Consider the following 18735-nt stretch of genomic DNA (forward strand, 5'->3'; position numbering starts at 1 on the left):
ACAATTCCTTAGCGTCGTATCACGAATCGATGCCATGAAGAGGTCGGCGTGCATAGAGGGTGCGCGGATGGCTCTTGCCCGTGGTAAAACATATTGGGAAGATATGGAGGCCACCATCATTGCAACCCATAATCCGGCGGGAAGACAGGATCCAGGCGAGCACTATTTCGAGCAGGTAACAGAAGGTGCTCGTTTAATAGAGGCTCAGTGCTCGAAGAGTGTCTTGTTTGAGTGACAAATCGTTCCGTTGTAAAAATAATTGTATTTTAATTATAGAGGCTATGTTTATACTTTCGCGCGAAAGTGCTATTGTGCCTCCTGTGCGGCCATTTGATGTATATATAACCTGAAAGTTAGCAGTCGTTGGCTTCAGCCCCCACGCATACAATGCGGGGGTGTTCGCAAAAATGTGCGTAATCACACTTGATCCAACGTCTTGGTCCATTAAGGAGGTGATCGTACGTCGAACTAGGCCATCGGACTATAAAGATTTAACACTTTCACTTAGCCATAGGAGTTTGACGGTGGGGCTACTATGTAGCCCCTGGTACCTTGGCGTGCATACAGATACGGGCGCGTGTGTACATGACCGGGAAATGGCCCTTCGTTAATGCGGAGGAATCCTAAAGATTCCGATGAGTCCTCGATCGAGTGGTTGACCAGTCTCTCGCTATATCATGACAGTCAGTTTTCAGCTTTCTCTACGGAGGTGCTCATCCGGAATAACTAGGGCACAATCGCAGTAGTTCTCCTTTGGCCGCCTTAGCCGATAGAAGCGGAACATAAGGCAGCAAACCCTGGAGCCGGGCAAACCCAACATTTGACCAAAGACATGATTCGAAGCTGATGCATATAATGCCAAACTCACAACGCCGAACACTCCCGAAGGTATCCGGACTTTATAACATACACTGGGATGAGTGGCGCCCTTGATTATGAACCATGTATTTCCAGGTACGCGCATTAGTCTATCGTGGCGAAATGCCAATAACGCCAGTATCCCATGTGGGTGTATTGAGTACCCATGGGATGTCAAGCAACAAGAGACAATAAAGAAGGTTCACACAAGGGCTTAATCTAAGGGAAACCTTTGAGCAGGGCCCTGCTGCACGTCTGCGTCTTTGTCTCCATTGTGCCGTGTCCTGGTAGGGTGTCGCGCGAATGGTGTCTGTAAAAAGGAAAACTCATGTAAAAGAGTATGGCGTAAGCGTGCGAAGAGTTGGTTATTATCAATGGATAGTAGAAGTGTAAGACATTGGCCTGTTAATAAGGTCAAGCCAAAAGGTGGGCTTTATTGCATGTTTGCAGCCCCTGATGCCCTTTATGGGATTACGTGTATAGCACCCGGCTCAGGTTTGTCTGGGCTGTTACCGACGGTGGTGCTCCAGACTCGTCTAACCATGTCCGTGGTCTTATTGACCGATCATGCGTTCTGATAGGAGAGGCCACTTAGTGTCCGGCTGCTAGAGCCGCCGCATACTCTTCCGCACGTAAGGAACGCTCTGTATTTCCGCTAACGGTTATGACGCCACGTGGACCGGCATCTTGAGTTTAAGGTAGGCGTAGTGCGGTACTGTATTGAAGCGAGCGAAGGCTGTTCTTCCGAGCAATGCATGATAACCACTTCTGAGGGGAGCGATGGTGAAGAGTAATTCTTCGCTTCTAAAGTCGTCTGAAGAACCGAATGTCACCTCTAATACGAGGGAGCCCCTGCAGCAGGCCTCAACGCCTGGTATCACCCCTTTAAAGGTGGTGTTACTTTGGCTGATTCTGGATGGGTCTATCCCCATCTTGCGGACAGTGTCCTGATATATTTAATTGAGACTACTGCCACCGTCCATGAGGACACGAGTGAGATGGTATCCATCAATTACTGGGTCGAGCACCAAGGCAGCCGATCCTCCTTGCCGGATACTAGTCGGGTGGTCCCTGTGATCAAAGGTGATCGGGCAGGCCGACCAGGGGTTGAGTTTGGGGGCGATGGGCTCTACAGCGTATGCGTCTCTGAGCGCGCGTTTGCGCCTTCTCTTTGGTATGTGAGTCGCGTAGATCATGTTTACTGTTTTTACCTCTGGTGGGAATTTTTTCTGTCCCCCAGTGTTCGGCTGGCGAGGCTCATCCTCGTCTTCACTTGGTGTTTTCCTTCCCGTGTGTTCGGCATTTAACTTGCCGGCCTGCCTAAAGACCCAACATTCTCTGTGAGTGTGGTTCGCAGGTTTTTCGGGGGTGCCATGAATTTGGCACAATCTGTCCAGGACTTTGTTCAGGCCGGACGATCCCTCTTTGCTGCCTTTAAATGGCTTCTTTTGTTGAGCGGGTCGAGAGCCCCTGAATCCGGCGTTGACCGCCGTGTTGTCCGAACTTTCTTCCTTGTTTTGACGCTTGTTTTTATTACACTGTGGCTTCCTGTTGCCATCCCTAATTTCGGATGTGCCCGGGTCGCTGGTGCCTCTACGGGCTAACCAGCTGTCTTTGCCCATGCATAAGCGGGTCATAAGGCTTGTTAAGGCTGCCATTGTCCTCGGCTTTTCTTGGTCGAGGTGTCTGGCGAGCCACTCGTCTCAGATACTGTGCTTCAAGGCCGCTAGGGCTTCGGCATCCGGACAATCGACAATTTGATTCTTCTTAGTGAGAAATCTGTTCCAAAGCTTTTGGGCGGACTCTCCGGGCTGTTGAATTATGTGACTTAAATCGTCAGCGTCCAGAGGTCAGACATAGGTCCCTTGAAAATTGGCCCTGAAAGCGTCCTCAAGTTCTTCCCAACTTCCGATTGAATTTTCAGGGAGGGTTTTCAACCAGTGCTGAGCTGGTCCCTTCAACTTGAGGGGATGGTATTTGATGGCGTGGAGGTCATCCCCACGAGCCATGTGGATACGAAGGATAAAATCCTCAATCCATACCCCGGGGTCTGTTGTTCCGTCGTATGCCTCTATGTTCACGGGTTTGAATCCCTATGGAAATTCGTGATCCAGTACCTCTTCGGTGAAGCACAGAGGGTGCGCAACCCCTCTGTATCTGGACGTGTTGTCGACTATTGTTGTGTCCGGTGTTGATTCCGAACTGGTATTTGATTATTCTGATCGTTTTGGTGACCATAATCCTGCGCCAGAGCATGTCCTCTAGATCCATAGATGGACCTGGTCGCGCCGTCCTTTTTGTCTAGGAGCTCCCGTAAATCGTGTGGAGCATCAGCAGCTGCTCTATCGTGGTCATGAAGTGGTTGGTCCGGCCTACTGGCCGTATTGTTCTTTGGTGGAATGGCCTCATCGTCGAATTCTGGCAGCAACTTGCGCTTTGGGTAGCTCTTTGTGTGGCGATAGTCGCCATATTTTTCTTTAGTGTCTAGCACTTTATTCCATCTGCGGTTGAGCGTTTCCTGTGCGGCCTTAAGCCTTTGCTTATGCTTCTTTAGGCTTCTCGCAGTGGCCATAAGCCTTCTGTGGAGGTTATCTCATTCCAAATGTTTTTCCAGGATGATGAATGCATCGTTATCCGGACTGTACTCTTCTCCGGAGGCAGGTTGATGAGTTCGGCCCTCGGGATCGCTGTGATCTGGCGTCTGCTCTGGGCTGTGTTCTGTGTGACCTGGCTTATCCTGCTCCTTCGCTGGGTCCATATGGTTGTTGTTGCCTTTGGAGTTGACTGGGGTGTCGATTTTTCCAGCATTGTTATCACTATTTTTACTGTGGCTGGACTTAGAGCGGCGTCTTCGCCGTCGTTTTGGCTTTTGTCCAGGGGTTTTATCCTCCGTTGTGTCCTTTTTGTTGCCATTGTCCTCCTTAGGCATGTCCACCATGTATATATCATATGATGAGGTGGCAGTCCAGCGCCCCGTGGGCGGTGGTTCCAAATTGTCCCCTGCGCGGACGTCCATACCATCGGTATCATCGGAGTCGAAGTCAAGCATGTCTGTTACATCATCGACAGTGACTATTAAGTGGGTGGTGGGTGGGCGGAGATTTTCTTCGTCGTCCGAATCCCCCTCTAGCCGGACATAGTTCGGCCAAGAGTCCACTAACAAGGAGAGAGACCTTAAAGAGTTTAGCACATCGCCAAAGGGTGGTTGATGAAAGATATCCGCAGCGGTGAACTCCATTACCGGAGCCCAATCGGGTTCGACGGGCCCAGGTGCGTACGGTCTAGAACCTACAGCCAGACACAAGTCCGGGGGTTCGGTGACACAGACTTCCTTAGAGGTGGTGTCTGTGTTCGGCTCTACCGCCGATGAGTATGCGGCCTCCGGGGCGGGGCCCATCCACCCGTCCTCGGACGACGCAATCTGCCCTGGATTTAGGTCCGGGGCTACTATAGGTGCGATATCCCGAATATTGTCTGACAACAGATCTAAGCAGTGCTCGTCGTGACTGTTCGGCGCTCCTGGCGTAGGCCTGAATCCGTCGAAGATCAAGTCTCCACGGATATCGGCCGTGTAGTTCAAGTTTTCGAACCTGACCTGATGTCCAGGGGCGTAGCTGTCGATCTACTCCAGATGGCCAAGCGAATTGGCCCGCAGTGCGAAGCCACCGAACACGAAGATCTGACTGGGGAGAAAAGTCTCACCCTGGACTGCGTTGTCGTTGATGATTGAAGGAGCCATCGAGCCTTGCTGCGACGGCACAGAGGAACTCTCAATGAGAGCACCAATGTCGGTGTCAAAACTGGCGGATCTCGGGTAGGTGGTCCCGAACTGTGCGTCTAAGGCTAATGGTAACAGGAGGCAGGGGACACGAAGTTTTACCCAGGTTCGGGCCCTCTCGATGGAGGTAATACCCTACTTCCTGCTTGATTGATCTTGATGATATGAGTATTACAAGAGTTGATCTACCACGAGATCGTACAGGCTAAACCCTAGGAGCTAGCCTATGATTCTGATTGTTCTTCCCCTATGGACTAAACCGTCTAGTTTATATACACACCGGAGGAGGCTAGGGTTATACAAAGTCGGTTACAAAGAAGGAGATCTAACATCCAGATCGCCAAGCTTGTCTTCCACGCAAAGGAGAGTCCCATCCGGACACGGGACAAAGTCTTGAGTCTTGTATCTTCATGGTCCAACAGTCCGGCCAAAGTATATAGTCCGGCTGTCCGAATACCCCCTAATCCAGGACTCCCTCAGGGCCCTGCACCAAGTTGCGTTGGTAGGCACACATACCACTTGAGCTTTATTGATGACTACAAAAAAATTTCTTGGATCAATCTCCTTAAGAAAAGATCCGATGTGTTTCAAGTTTTTAAGAACTTTCAAGCACTCGTTGAACGCAAGTTTGATAGAAAAATTATTGTTGTCCAATCTGATTGGGGAGGGGAGTATGAAAAACTAAACTCGTTCAAAAACCTAGCCATATCTCACCATGTGTCATGCCCCATGCTCACAAACAAAATGGATATGCTGAACACAAGCATAGGCACATCATTGAAGTTGGTCTCGCTCTTTTGGTCGGGGCCTCCATGCCTCTAATTTTTTGGGAAGAAGCCTTTCTTACTGTTGTGCACATTATAATCCCTAGTTGTGTCATCAACAATGAAACTCCGGTAGAAAGACTTCTCCACACAAAACCAGACTACACATCTCTTCGTGTATTTGGATGCGCTTGTTGGCCTAATCTTCGTCCTGACAACAACTGCAAGCTCATGATTTGCTCAAAGCAATGTGCTTTTCTTGGGTATAGTGCTCAGCATAAGGGTGTAAAGTGCCTTGATATTTCTACTGGACGTGTGTTCATATCTTGCGATGTTGTCTTCAATGAGACAAAATTCCCCTTCGCTGATCTCCATCCCAATGCCAGAGCTTTGTGACGCATAGAAATTATTCTCTTGCCACCTCATGTTTCCGGTCATCATCAAGGGGGAAATAATAACTGTGATGATCATATGTTGACTAATCCTCCTAACCATATGCATTAGTCTTGTGATGATATAGGAGACCATAACAAAGAAAACAACAAAAACAAAATTGGAACATGGTGAAGAAATCTGTCAAAACGGGCCATATCACGTGTGTCACGGCAAAGGGGGCAAATCCTCCTAGGGATCCGCTCTGGAGCAGAGCAGTGGATCCACCGTGGGATCTGTGTCACCAGATTCAGCGGGGACAGGCGCACCCGTGCGCGCCTCAGCATCGCACACGCGGTGGCTCGTGGCTCGGAGTGGGGTGCCCATCGCCTCACACCAATCGCCAGCTGCCACGCGACAGTTTGCTGCTGGCCCATATGGTGTGCCCTTCGTGGGCCAACCCGTGGTCTACAAGCGGCGCACCGCAGCTCGATCGAGAGGCACGGGACCAGGCTCTTATTCCCGCGGCCCCATGTTGCCCAGCCGGCCAGGATCTTCTATGCCAGTTTCATCCTCTGAGGAACAGCCACTCGCCAAAGAAGATCCAGCTCGCATCCAACCAACGCCAGATAGCGCCGAAGCTGCTAGCGCAGGCGAATCTACCTCGGGATCGGGTGCAGATTTGTCCCCTGACACTACTGGAATCAGCTTCTTTGCCATCCGCCATGGCGGACGGCAAAGGCACAGATCCCGGACAGCAAAGTCTTTTGCCGTCAGCCAGCAGACGGCAACAAGTCCGGCTGAATAAGCTACGGCAAAGGGCACTTTGCCATCTGCTGGCAGACGACAAAGATGAAATCGTCTTTGCCATCCGCCAGCGGACGGCAAAGATGCCCTCCCTTTGCCATCTGCCAAATGCAATCTTTGCCGTCAGCCTCGTAAAATCACGGACAACAAAGAACTTAGTAAATATTAAAAAAAAACATTCGGCGAGCAGCCTGTTCGGCGTCCTGTGTTTGGCATGTCCGGTGCCTGGCGAGCAGTATTCCAACGATACAAATCGACGAGGAACGAACGAACGACGATAAACACTACAGTACCATCAACACTTGCTCCAAGAATCGACGAATGAATTTCACAATACATTACCCACAAACACTACAGTATACACGAACAAATTACAAGAGATTTGATTTAACGAGGAGCTCCAATCCGCCCTCGGCTCCGCCAGAGCTCACCACGCTCATCCGGGCGCTGGATCCGGTCGAACCCCGCCCTTCGATGAGGGCCAGCACCCAGCACCCTTCATTGCGGGCAGAGCTGCCGTAGGCCGCCGCTGTTCGAGGTGGGAGGTGGTGCAACGTCGAGGTATCGGTCCAGCGGGGAAAAATGGGGACCGGGCTGGGCACGGCGGCGTCAAGGGCAAAGAGAGAAGGGGCCGGCACAGGCGGGCGAGGTGGTGGCCAAAAGGGGCGATGGTCGCCGGGGCCGGCTGGGGCAAATGAGGACGGGGCCGGGTACAGTGGCGTCGGGGGCGAAGAGAGAAGGAGCCTGCTGAGGGAGTCCTGGATTAGGGGGTATCCGGACGACCGGACTATATACTTCATCCGGACTATTGAAGCGTGAAGATACAAGACTCAAGACTCCGTCCCGTGTCCGGATGGGACTCTCCTTTGCGTGGAAGACAAGCTTGGCGATCCAGATATTGTATTTCCTTCCTTGTAACCGACTCCGTGTAAACCCTAGCCCTCTCCGGGATCTATATAAACCGGAGAGGTTAGTCCTTAGAAGGCCGATCACAATTACAATCATAATCATCATAGGCTAGCTTCTAGGGTTTAGCCTCTACGATCTCATGGTAGATCTACTTTTGTACTACTCATATCGTCAATATTAATCATGCAGGAAGTAGGGTTTTACCTCCACCGAGAGGGCCCGAACCTGGGTAAACATTGTGTCCCTTGCTTCCTGGTACCATCAGCCTAAGACGCACAGATCGGGACCCCCTACCCGAGATCCGCCGGTTTTGACACCGACATTAGTGCTTTCATTGAGAGTTCCTCTGTGTCGTCGCTGCAAGGCTTGATGGCGCCTTCAATCGTCAACAACAAGGTCCAGGGCGAGACTTTTCTCCCCGGAGAGATCTTCATGTTCGGCGGCTTCGCATTGCGGGCCAATTCGCTTGGCCATCTGGAGCAGATTGACAGCTACGCCCCTGGCCACCAGGTCAGGTTCGAAAACTTGAACTACACGGCCGACATTCGCGAAGACTTGATCTTCGACGGATTCAGGCCTGTGCCAGGAGCACCGGGCAGTCACGATGAGCACGGCTTAGACCTGTTGTCGTACAATGCTCGGGATATCACACCTGTAGTAGCCCCGGACCTAAATCCGGAGCAGGCTGCGTTGCCTAAGGACGGTGGGATGGACCCCGCCTCGCAGGCCGCACACTCATCGGTGGTGGGGCCAAACACAGGTCTCACCTCTGTGGAAGCCTGTGACTCCGTACCCCCGGACTCGTATCGGGTTGTTGGTACCAGTCCGCGCACTCCTGAGCCAGCAGAGCCAGGTTGGGCTCCGGTAATGGAGTTTACCTCCATGGATATCTTCCAGCACTCGCCCTTGTGCGACATGCTGAACTCATTAAAGTCTCTTTCTTTTTCAGGAGGCTCTTGGCCGAACTATGTCCGGCTTGAGTGGGAAGCAGGCGACATAGGAATTGGCTGCCCACCCACCACCCACTTCATTGCCACGGTCGATGATCTAACCGACGTGCTTGACTTTGACTCCGAAGACATCGCCGGTATAGATGACGATGCAAAAGAAGCACAGGAACCACCGCTCATAGGGCGGTGGACAGCCACCTCCTCATACGATATATATGGTGGACACTCTGATGGAAACCAATGGCGGTGAGGCAACGGAGGATAACTCCTCAGGGAGAAAAACAAAGCATGGGCGTCGTCGGCGCCGCTCCAAGCCCCGACACAGCAATACCAACACAGAAAACAATCCGGATGGTGCCAAAGAGGAATACAACCCTGATCAGCCCGCCTTCGAGCAGGATGAGCAGGAAGATGAGCAAGTCAGCCTAGACAAACAGGCGACCAACGGATATCGGGAGGAGGACAACTACATGCCCCCCTCCGAAGACGAGATTAGCCTCGGCGACGACGAGTTCGGCGTGCCTGAGGATCCCGTGGAGCAGGAGCGCTTCAAGCGTCGGCTTATGGCCACTGCGAGGAGCCTGAAATAGAAGCAGCAGCAACTCCAAGTTGATCAAGACCGGCTCACAGATAGGTGGACTGAGGTCCCGGCAGCCGAGGAATACGGACTCGAGCGCCACACGGCTGACCGGCCACCCCGAGGCTAGGATAAAATGGCATATCAGCCCGAATACCAGCCCGCACCTCCACGCCAGTACACTACGGCCCGTGGCACTAGGCAAGACATGCAAGATATACTGGAAAGCAAAGCAGGACAGCCAAGATCGATCTAGAGATCGCGGGAACGCGCCCCAGCACGCGATGATGACCGTCGCGATGGATACACCATAAACAAGTCCGACCGGGTCAAACACAGCCACCCAGACCAATTCGAACTGCGTAGCCACATAGCCCGGCACAGAGGCGCCGCACACCCCCTCTGCTTCACTGATGAAGTGATGGACCATGAATTCCCAGAAGGATTCAAACCCGTAAACATCGAATCATACGATGGCACAACAGACCCCGCAGTATGGATTGAAGATTTCCTTCTCCATATTCACATGGCCCGCGGAGACGACCTACACGCCATCAAGTATCTTCCCCTTAAGCCCAATGGCCGGCAGTGGCTAAATAGCCTGCCAGCAAATTCCATTGGCAGTTGGGAAAACCTGGAAGATGCGTTCCTCGACAACTTCTAGGTCACATACGTGCGACCACCGGACGCCGATGATTTGAGCCACATTACTCAATAGCCCAAAGAATCAGCCAGGAAATTCTGGACTCGGTTCCTAACTAAAAAGAACCAAATAGTCAACTGTCCAGACGCCGAAGCCCTGGCGGCTTTTAAGCATAATATCCGTGACGAGTGGCTCGCCCGACACCTCGGCCAGGAAAAACCCAAGTCCATGGTAGCTCTCACGACACTAATGACCCGCTTTCGCATGGGCGAGGATAGCTGGTTGGTTCGCAGCAGCACCACGCCACATTCTGGCACTTCGGACGTCCGTGACAATAACGTCCAGCAACAGGGCACAGCGGGGCGGCGCAGAGGCCGCGGGGAGGAGGACGGCAGCAGGGCGGGGCGGCACAGGGGCCTCGAGGAGGGGTGGGAGAGGGGCGGAAGGACTGGACGGCGGCGGGGGCTAGGTCAGGGGGGCGGGGTTGGCCGGCGGCGGCGACAGAGGAGAGAGACGGGCGCGCACGAGGGAGAGAGAGAAAGAGAGAGAGGGGAGACGGCTCAGCCCGTTAAGTGGGCCTTCTTTGCCGTCTGCTAGCAGACGACAAAGAGGGCGACCGTTAGGGCTGGCCCATGCCTCCTGTTTGCCATCCGCAGGCGGACAACAAAGGAGTAACATTGCTGTCTGCTAGCAGACGACAAAGAAAGTGCAGATGGTAAAGAATCGGACCTAGCCATGCCGTGCCCTGTGGGGCCCACCTGGCTCTTTGTTGTTTGGCTTCCATCTCTTTGCCGTCAGTTGGCTGGCGGCAAAGATGCAGCTGATGGCAAATAGCATTTTTTCCATCTGCACTTTCTTTTTCATCCGCTTTGTGGAAGCGGACGACAAAGAGCCTCTTTGCCATCAGCTGGCAGATGGCAAAGAGGTGCAGACGGCAAAATGCCAGATTCCAGTAGTGGCACCCGTCCGCCCGCCGCCATGGTAACCATGGACCAGAGGGGGAACTCTCCTCCCATCTAGGGGGAAGGCCAAGGCAGAAGAAGGAGGAGGGGGGCTCTCTCCCCATCTCTCCCGGTGGTGTCGGAACGCCGTCGGGGCAATCATCGGGCGACGACGATCTAGTCCAACAACTCCGGCATATTCACCAACATCTTCATCACCTTCCCCAATCTATCTATAGCGATCCACTCTCCCGCAACCCGTTGTACCCCTACATGAACATGGTGCTTTAATGCTTCATATTATTATAAAATAATATGTTGCCATCCTATGATGCTTGAGTAGATTTTTGTTGTCCTTGCGGTAATTGGTGAATTGTTATGATTGGTTTAATTTGCTTGTGGTTATGTTGTTGTCCTTTGGTGCTCATCATATGAGCGCGCATGTGGATCACACCATAGTGTTAGTTGTATGTTGATAGGATTATGCATTGGAGGAAAAGGGTGACAGAAGCTTCTTCCTACCATAGAAATCGATGCATATGGGATTGAAGGAGGACCAATATATCTTAATGCTATGGTTGGGTTTTACCTTAATGAACATTAGTAGTTGCGGATGCTTGCTAATAGTTCCAATCATAAGTGCATAGAGTTCCATGTAAGGGACGACATGCTAGCAGTGGCCTCTCCCACATAAAAACTTGTTATCGGTCTAGTAACGTAGTCAATTACTTAGGGACAATTCCGCAAATCCTACCACTACTAATCCACACTCGTTATACTAATTTAATTGTACTTTAATTAGAACAACACCTACTTTTTATTTTTAGGTTCTTTATTATCTTGCAAACTTATCCTACCACACCTACAAAGTACTTCTAGTTCTATTCTTGTTCTAGGTAAAGCAAATGTTAAGCATGCGTAGAGTTGTACCGGTGGTCGATAGAAATTGAGGGAATATTTGTTCTACCTTTAGCTCCTCGTTGGGTTCGACACTCTTATTTATCGAAAAGGGCTACAAACAATCCCCTATACTTGTGGGTTATCACTGCACAATCTCTAAGGTTGTGAGTTGGGTAGGTTTTTAGTAGAACGGAGTGCATGGGGCATGGCTTGTCCAGGAGGTCATCGAGAGCCACCCTGGAGCGGCTAGAGATTTACTTCTTTCTCCAAGGTCGCTCGACCGATGTGTGTGGCGCTTGGGGCGAGGCGCAAACCCATCCCGCTAATATTCGTTGTCCCAGGTCGAATCTGTTTGCTTTTCCCTGCCCAACCAGGCACCTTCAATGGTAAAGAATTTTGACACTAGATCGGATAGCTCCGTTAGTGTCTGAACACAGCAGCGGGTGAGACCGTTTGCATCCGCGTTGAAAGGCTGCTATTATCTCTAAGTCCTAATCTGATATGTCATTTTAAACCAACAGAAAACCTGACCCAGAATTACCTGATTGATTCGTCTGGTAGCTGTTGCACATAGGCAAGATCACGGGCATCGGAAGGGCCGGAATTATCGGGATAGTATTCGATATGCGCGGTGGGTGGCAGAGAGATCCCGATCTCCACGGACCTTGGGATTGAAGTCCCGATGTTCTCGTTCCCAGAGGGACACGTAGCCACCGGATCGGCCGAGATAATCTGGGGATTGGGCTTATTAGTTGTTTCTAGCTCACCATTGTCTAGATCTATCACCAAAAAATACCTCAGCCCCTCGCCATTTACGCGGGATTGAGCCGAGGTGAAAGAATGGTCGTGGGTCTTTCCTTGCTTGTAAGGGAGGAGGTGTGATCAAACGATGGAAGTTTTGAGCATGGGAACCATGCCCTGACAGTTGGATTCATTAATCCCAATGAAAGCACCAGTGTCGGTGTCAAAACCGACGAGCCTCGGGGTAGGGGTCCCGAGTTTTGGATGTCAGATCCGTGGTAACAGGAACGACGTAGACGATGTTTCACCCAGGTTCGGGCATTCTTGATGGAGGTAAAACCCTACGTCCTGCTCTTGTATATATTGACGATGAAGTATCTAGTACAAGCTTGATCTGCCTCGAGATCATAAGTTGTGTTCTAACCCTAAGGCTAGGTGGATGTAATTGTGATTCCGTCCCCTGTACGGGCTAAATCATTTGGCTTATATAGACGCCAGGCAGGGCATCTAGGGTTACATGGTCGGTATTAAGGGGTACGCAGGCAGGCAGTAGGAGATGTCTTGGAGTATACATCAAATCTTCGTCAAGTGTGGTCTTCATCAGTTCCAGTCGTGTAGCCTCCGGAGTCCACCTTTAATAAGAATGAGGGCCTTCAAGCCTAGCCCGATGACCATGGGCCGGCTAGGTTAGCACCCCCTAGTCCAAGACACCGTCACTTAGTGCACTCAACTTGTGTTGGGGTAACATCGTTTCACTGGGTTTAAACATTTGCATGAAGCACCTACTAGTAGAAACATTCACCACATCTTCTCCGGGTGCGTTACTGGGAGTAGGTTCAATGGTTACTTCTTCTTTCGTTTTCTACACTTTTTACGACGCTTAGCTGATGGGTCCATCGAAGATGGTTCTCCCAAATTCGTTTGTTATGTTTGTTAAAATTTAGTGTGCAATTATTAGTCATCAAGCATAAAAATGAAAGAAAAATATAAGCCAACGATACTACAATGGATCATAGTTTGAAAAATGAAAGGGAAATTTGACATGACCTTTACTAAAAAGAGGACATAACGAGTGCCAGAAATTATGAGAAAAGGATATGAATCTATATTTCTCCAAAACATTGGCATTCATGTCAATACCTACAAATATAAGCTATCGATACAACAATGGATCCTAGTGAAAAAATGAAAGAAAAATTCGACATGACCTTTGCTAACAAGAAGACATAGCGAGTGCCGGAAATTCAGCGAAATGGAAATGAATCGTTGTTTCGCAAAAGCATTAGCACTCATGTCATAACCAACAAAGCCAATCATACTAGAAGGGTTCCAAGGCAAAAAATTAAAGAAAATTTTGACATGACCGTTGCTAAAGGAAGACAAAGCGAGTGCTAGAAATTCGGTGAAACGGAAATGAATCGACGTTTCGGGAAAACACTGGCTCTCATGTCATAAACGACAACTATAAGTCAACAACTATAGAAGGGTTCCTAGGCAAGAAATTTAACATGTATTTCTAATTTACTAGTATTTACCCTAAACACGTATCTGACCATCATACAAAATAACACTAAGAAACAATGACAAGTATTTCTAAACTACTAATATTACCCTAAACACAAATTTGAACAGGCATACTGGGGTGATGCTCGGCGGTGGCGGTGGCGGTGACGGCCCGAGTCTGATGTTGGCGGGGGCGAGAGATAGGGGGCGCGGCTAGCCATCGGGTTAGATCTCAACAGCGGCAGTGACGAGTTGCCTCCACTGGTGTTGTAGGAGGAGGCCATGTTCGCGGCGAAGAGGAACAGCGGTGGCAACGAGTGGGGCGGCGGCTAGCGAGGACCAGGGCCACGGCGGCGAGGAGCGACCGCACCGAGGGGCGCGGGGTGACTCAAACGAGATTTTAGGGGAAAAGAGGCAGCGGCGCTTAGGGGGGATGACAAGTTGTGGAGGGGAAACGGTTTTTGGGTGAAAATCAAACCGCCACGTTCGTGGAACTTACCTGTGACGAGTGAGAATAGTTGCCCGCCACACGGATGGCGGCAAGCAATGGCGGGCAGTAACTACCAACCCTCAGAGCTAAGATGCCATCCTGCATGTTGCGATCGGCGGTTACTGCGATTTAGCTGTGGCAGGGAGTTAGAACTGCCCGCCACAAGTAACAAATGAGCGGTGGCGAGCGGTCGGATGTGCTCGCCGCTGGAAGCTTTCATCACGAGCCCAGACTTAGAGCGGTTTACTTGTGGCAGGCTAAGGCTTCTAGCCGCCATTGGTCCTCATGTAGCTGTGGTGGGTGTCCTTTGTCACTCGCCACTACTTGTTCTTGAAAAAATAGCTGTGGCGGGTGCCCTGCGGCACCGGCCACTCATTAGGGTTAACTTATAAGCCCTTTCCCAGTAGTGTTGGCCGACTAAAGAGGCGACCACCTCAGGCCCCAAAGGCCGAGGAGCCCGAATCTTTAATATTTTTAAACACTACACTATTATCCATTAATGTCAAAATAGTGGTGCATATGTGTAAAATAAAATCCTCAATTTACGGGAGCAATCTAAATCACTTCAAAGTAAAAAACCAATATGATAGATGGCAGTGAATCTTATAGGCACCTACGAAATCAGTTAACCTGCTAGTCCCTCTTCCAATAGGCGACCCTTGGATGTACTGGAATATATGTAAACTAGATTTCTATGTTTAAACTATACAAATCATTTTATTTTAGAAACTGGCAAAAGCTTTTCTTATACATCATATTAAACCAAACATCCAGAGGAGCATACAAATAAATAAATTGTATCTAAGCATAAGTGAATCAGCGATATGTTTATATTCATCGGTGATTGGTGATATATAAGTACCATTCAGATGTTAAACTTATTATTGAATCTTACTTGTGACACATTTACAAACAGTACAATTTATACTCGATAAGGTTGTACAAACGAGCACACATAATAATACTCTAGAAACCGCTATGAAAATATTAGTTAGATATTCTTTTTTCTTTAGAAACTTCTAACATGATATTGGATGAAACTAAACTTTAGGTGAACATATGCACTATATAATTTGTGTAATTGTGACAAAAATAATTTTCAAATATAATTTACTTTAAATGAGTTAATTTAAATTTATCATAAACTGATGACGAGATATACATTACAACTAAATGAGTTAATTTAAATTTATCATAAACTTAAAGAATATTGGTTAACTATACCAACTAAATTATGTGGTCAATTATACCAAGTAAATTATGCGCTTAATTATATGAAATAAATACAATATATACTTCTTAATACTGTAGTATGATAAAATAAAATATAATATAGAAGTTTGGTATAAAATAGTATATTTAATTTTGCACCGGGTCCGCCCAGCCTAGGCTATATGCCGGCCAATTCAACCAGCCTGTCAAAGTGCCATGGGGTTTAGATTACAAAACGTACAGGAAGACTTCTCATGGTAGTATAGTGAAGGTATTCCAAACACAAACAGATTGTTACAAATACAAAAGCTTCTCAGCACCACCGTTTCGCCATCTGTCGCCATGATAAAACACGCAGCTATAAAGGACTATCAAATTGCTCAAGAGCGCAAGTTGAAATTCTATACGTAATTTCTCCTCTTCTTTTTTACTTCTAACCATGTCTCTTATTGGCAAGCACCGACATGTTTTGATATTTTGTATGTGCCTCACTATTTATCTCCTATGAGAAAAGTGTGTGGTGGCTAAAGACCCATCCATGATCATTGGTCTAGTTACATGGAGCCTTGATGGAGACTTGATTGGTAATGTCGATATTACAACACTCCATAAATTATTCAAATTGTGCTCCATTGTTGCTTAAACTTCCTTTCTTTTGCATTTTGGAGTTGCATTAACAAAACATTTGATCCATCTACTTGCACACAAGCATCCAAATGAAATATGCCAAGATGTAGAGTTTTGATCTTCTAATTGCTCATTGGACATCGATTATATAGATGTTATATTTCATTATATCAAATGACTATTGTTAGTAACCCATTTATTCTTCTTGTCAGATTGAGGCCCATTCTGGAAGGGTTAATGACATAGCGTTCTCCCAACCAAATAAGCAACTATGTGTTGTCACTTATGAATATGATAAACTGATAAGGGTACTGAACATGCCTTAAACGGTTATCATCTATTTTCTTTTCCCCTAGCCCAGTCTTCTGTAACTTCCTTTCAATTTTGTTGCTCTGAGATATGCATGGACAGAAAATATAGTCGTATTAATGGCATGAGGCACCAGTATATTTTATTTTCCCTAATCACATGAAGTGTATTCAGGTCTACTGTTAGAAATATGAATAAAATATTTTAGCTTTAATATATCATACTGCAATGATGATGTTTGTGGTCGCTCCTTAGTCTGACTGCTCCAAAGTGTACTCAACTATAGTTTTATTTGAGCCAGTATGAGCTCATAATGGGGTTGGTGCCTCTATTTGTGATGTGTGAGATTGATTTAAGATTGCTTTGTTTTTTCAAGCACATCACGCTTTATTTGGTGCACGGATAAGTCATTTTATTGTGTTCCCTGCAGTTTATTTTCTCAACTTCAATTGATAGGAAAATTAATGCATGGATTTATGACTATTTGGGGGCTAGGGTAGTCTCTGATGCTCCAGGAAAATGGTGTACTACAATGCTCTATAGTGCCAATGGAAGTAGGTAAACACAAATGTGTTAGTTTGCTCACTAGAAGTGTTTCGAGTCATTGTTGATTTAATAATTTATTTGTCGGTCTGAAGGTTGTTCTCATACAGAACAAGCAGAGAGGGAGACTCGCATTTGGTTGAGTGGAACCAGAATGAAGTATCTATCAAGAGGACATATTCTGGATGCAAAAGACCATCTGGTGTAGTGCAGGGTGCCATGCAGTTTGATACAACTCAGAATCCATTTTAGCTGCCGGTGAAGATAACCAAATTAAGTTTTGGGATGTTGATAGCAACAGCATCCTCACCAGCATTGAAGCCGACGGAGGGTTGCCAGTTAGTATCCCTATTGTATTTGCCAACCATTTTTCTCAATTTAGTAATCTAATAATCTCTGTACATTCTAACAAAGCCTTCCACGGATAAGGTTCAATAAAGAAGGGAATATCCTTGTTGTTCTACAATTGGCAATTGCTTTAAGATACTTGCAAATACTGATGGGCTCTGACCTTTACCGGCTTTTGGTATAACCAGCCTTTCGAAGTATTTCAATTGCCATATGCTGCGATGAAGGTAAGCACATATCTTCCTGCCTGCTATTGTCATGATAGGTTTCGGGTGTAGTTTCCGAAAGATAGTAACCTTGAATGTCAAATTAATAGGTATCAGATGCTCCTGTTGTCACGCATATCTCTTCTAACATTGGCCGAATGGATCACTTAGACAGAAACTCTCCTATCTAGCTATGCCCTATAAAGATATGTTGATATTGAAGAAAAAACAGACTTTGAAAAGTTGTGTATGTTTAGTGACAACAACTGAGCACCCATCTTTTTAAAGAAAATCCTAATAAAGCGAAACCTTGGGAGCTGATAGAAGGTTTAGATCCCCAGCGATTTCGTGTAGCTAAAATGCCAACAACTACATACCGAGCTACCAAGGTTCTATCCATCTGTCAAGAGGAGTCAGTACCCCATGCATTGACCTCCAAGAATGACTCCTATGTGATGTCTGCATATGCTAGAAAGGTATCCAAGGTTCTCAACGACAATGACCCCGTCAGGGAGATCATCGTCCGCATCGGCTTCCCCTCCACCCTTGTCCATTGCACACTTGTCTGCAAACGTTGGTACCACCTCACCTCTAGACCAGCCTTCCTCCGCTCGTTCCGCGAGTGCCACCCACCCTACCTCCTTGGCTTATTCCTTGAGGACAAGGAGGATCATAGCATCGATCCTTTCCGCTTCTTCCTGATGCTACCCCAGCCCCAAAGCTTGCCGCTGCCGTCCACCACATGGCGAGCTACAGCTTGGACTACTACAGGGGCGCACCGGCCAACTTCCTCTACTCCTGGAAAGGTAGAGTCCTCATTAGCTTGTACAATGAGGTTGACCGCGGCAAACCAATGGGTTTCATAGTCCGTTGTGTCACTAGTAAAAAAACAGGGCTTTGGTTGAGGCCTGGATAAGGGCATTAATCTCGGTTCACTCACGAACTGAGACCAAAGGGGGCATCAGTCCCGGTTCATGAGGCTAGGGCGCTGGCCGGGCCTTGGGAGCCATTTGTCCTAGTTTGTTTGACCCCTTTGGTCCCGGTTTCAGACACGAACCGGGACCAATGGGCCTCACTCCTGGCCCACAACCTTTAGTCCTAGTTGGTGGCTAGAACCGGGACCAAAGGCCAATCTTCTATCCCGATTCTAGCCACCAGTCGGGACTAAAGATAGGCCTATATATACCCCGTGCCAGCTCACTCCTTTGTTCTCAGTGCTCTATTTTTTGGCCCCGGTCATGGGAAAGGTGTGTATTG

The 18735-nt window shown here is 48.4% G+C and overlaps 1 pseudogene; it reads left to right on the top strand.

Annotated features, from left to right (window-relative positions):
• The first annotated feature begins 15983 nt into the window (after positions 1-15983).
• LOC119339735 lies at positions 15984-18360 on the top strand (annotated as a pseudogene).
• The last annotated feature ends 375 nt before the right edge of the window (positions 18361-18735 follow it).

Source organism: Triticum dicoccoides, chromosome 7B (assembly GCF_002162155.2).
Source record: "Triticum dicoccoides isolate Atlit2015 ecotype Zavitan chromosome 7B, WEW_v2.0, whole genome shotgun sequence".
Taxonomy (NCBI): Eukaryota; Viridiplantae; Streptophyta; class Magnoliopsida; order Poales; family Poaceae; genus Triticum; species Triticum dicoccoides.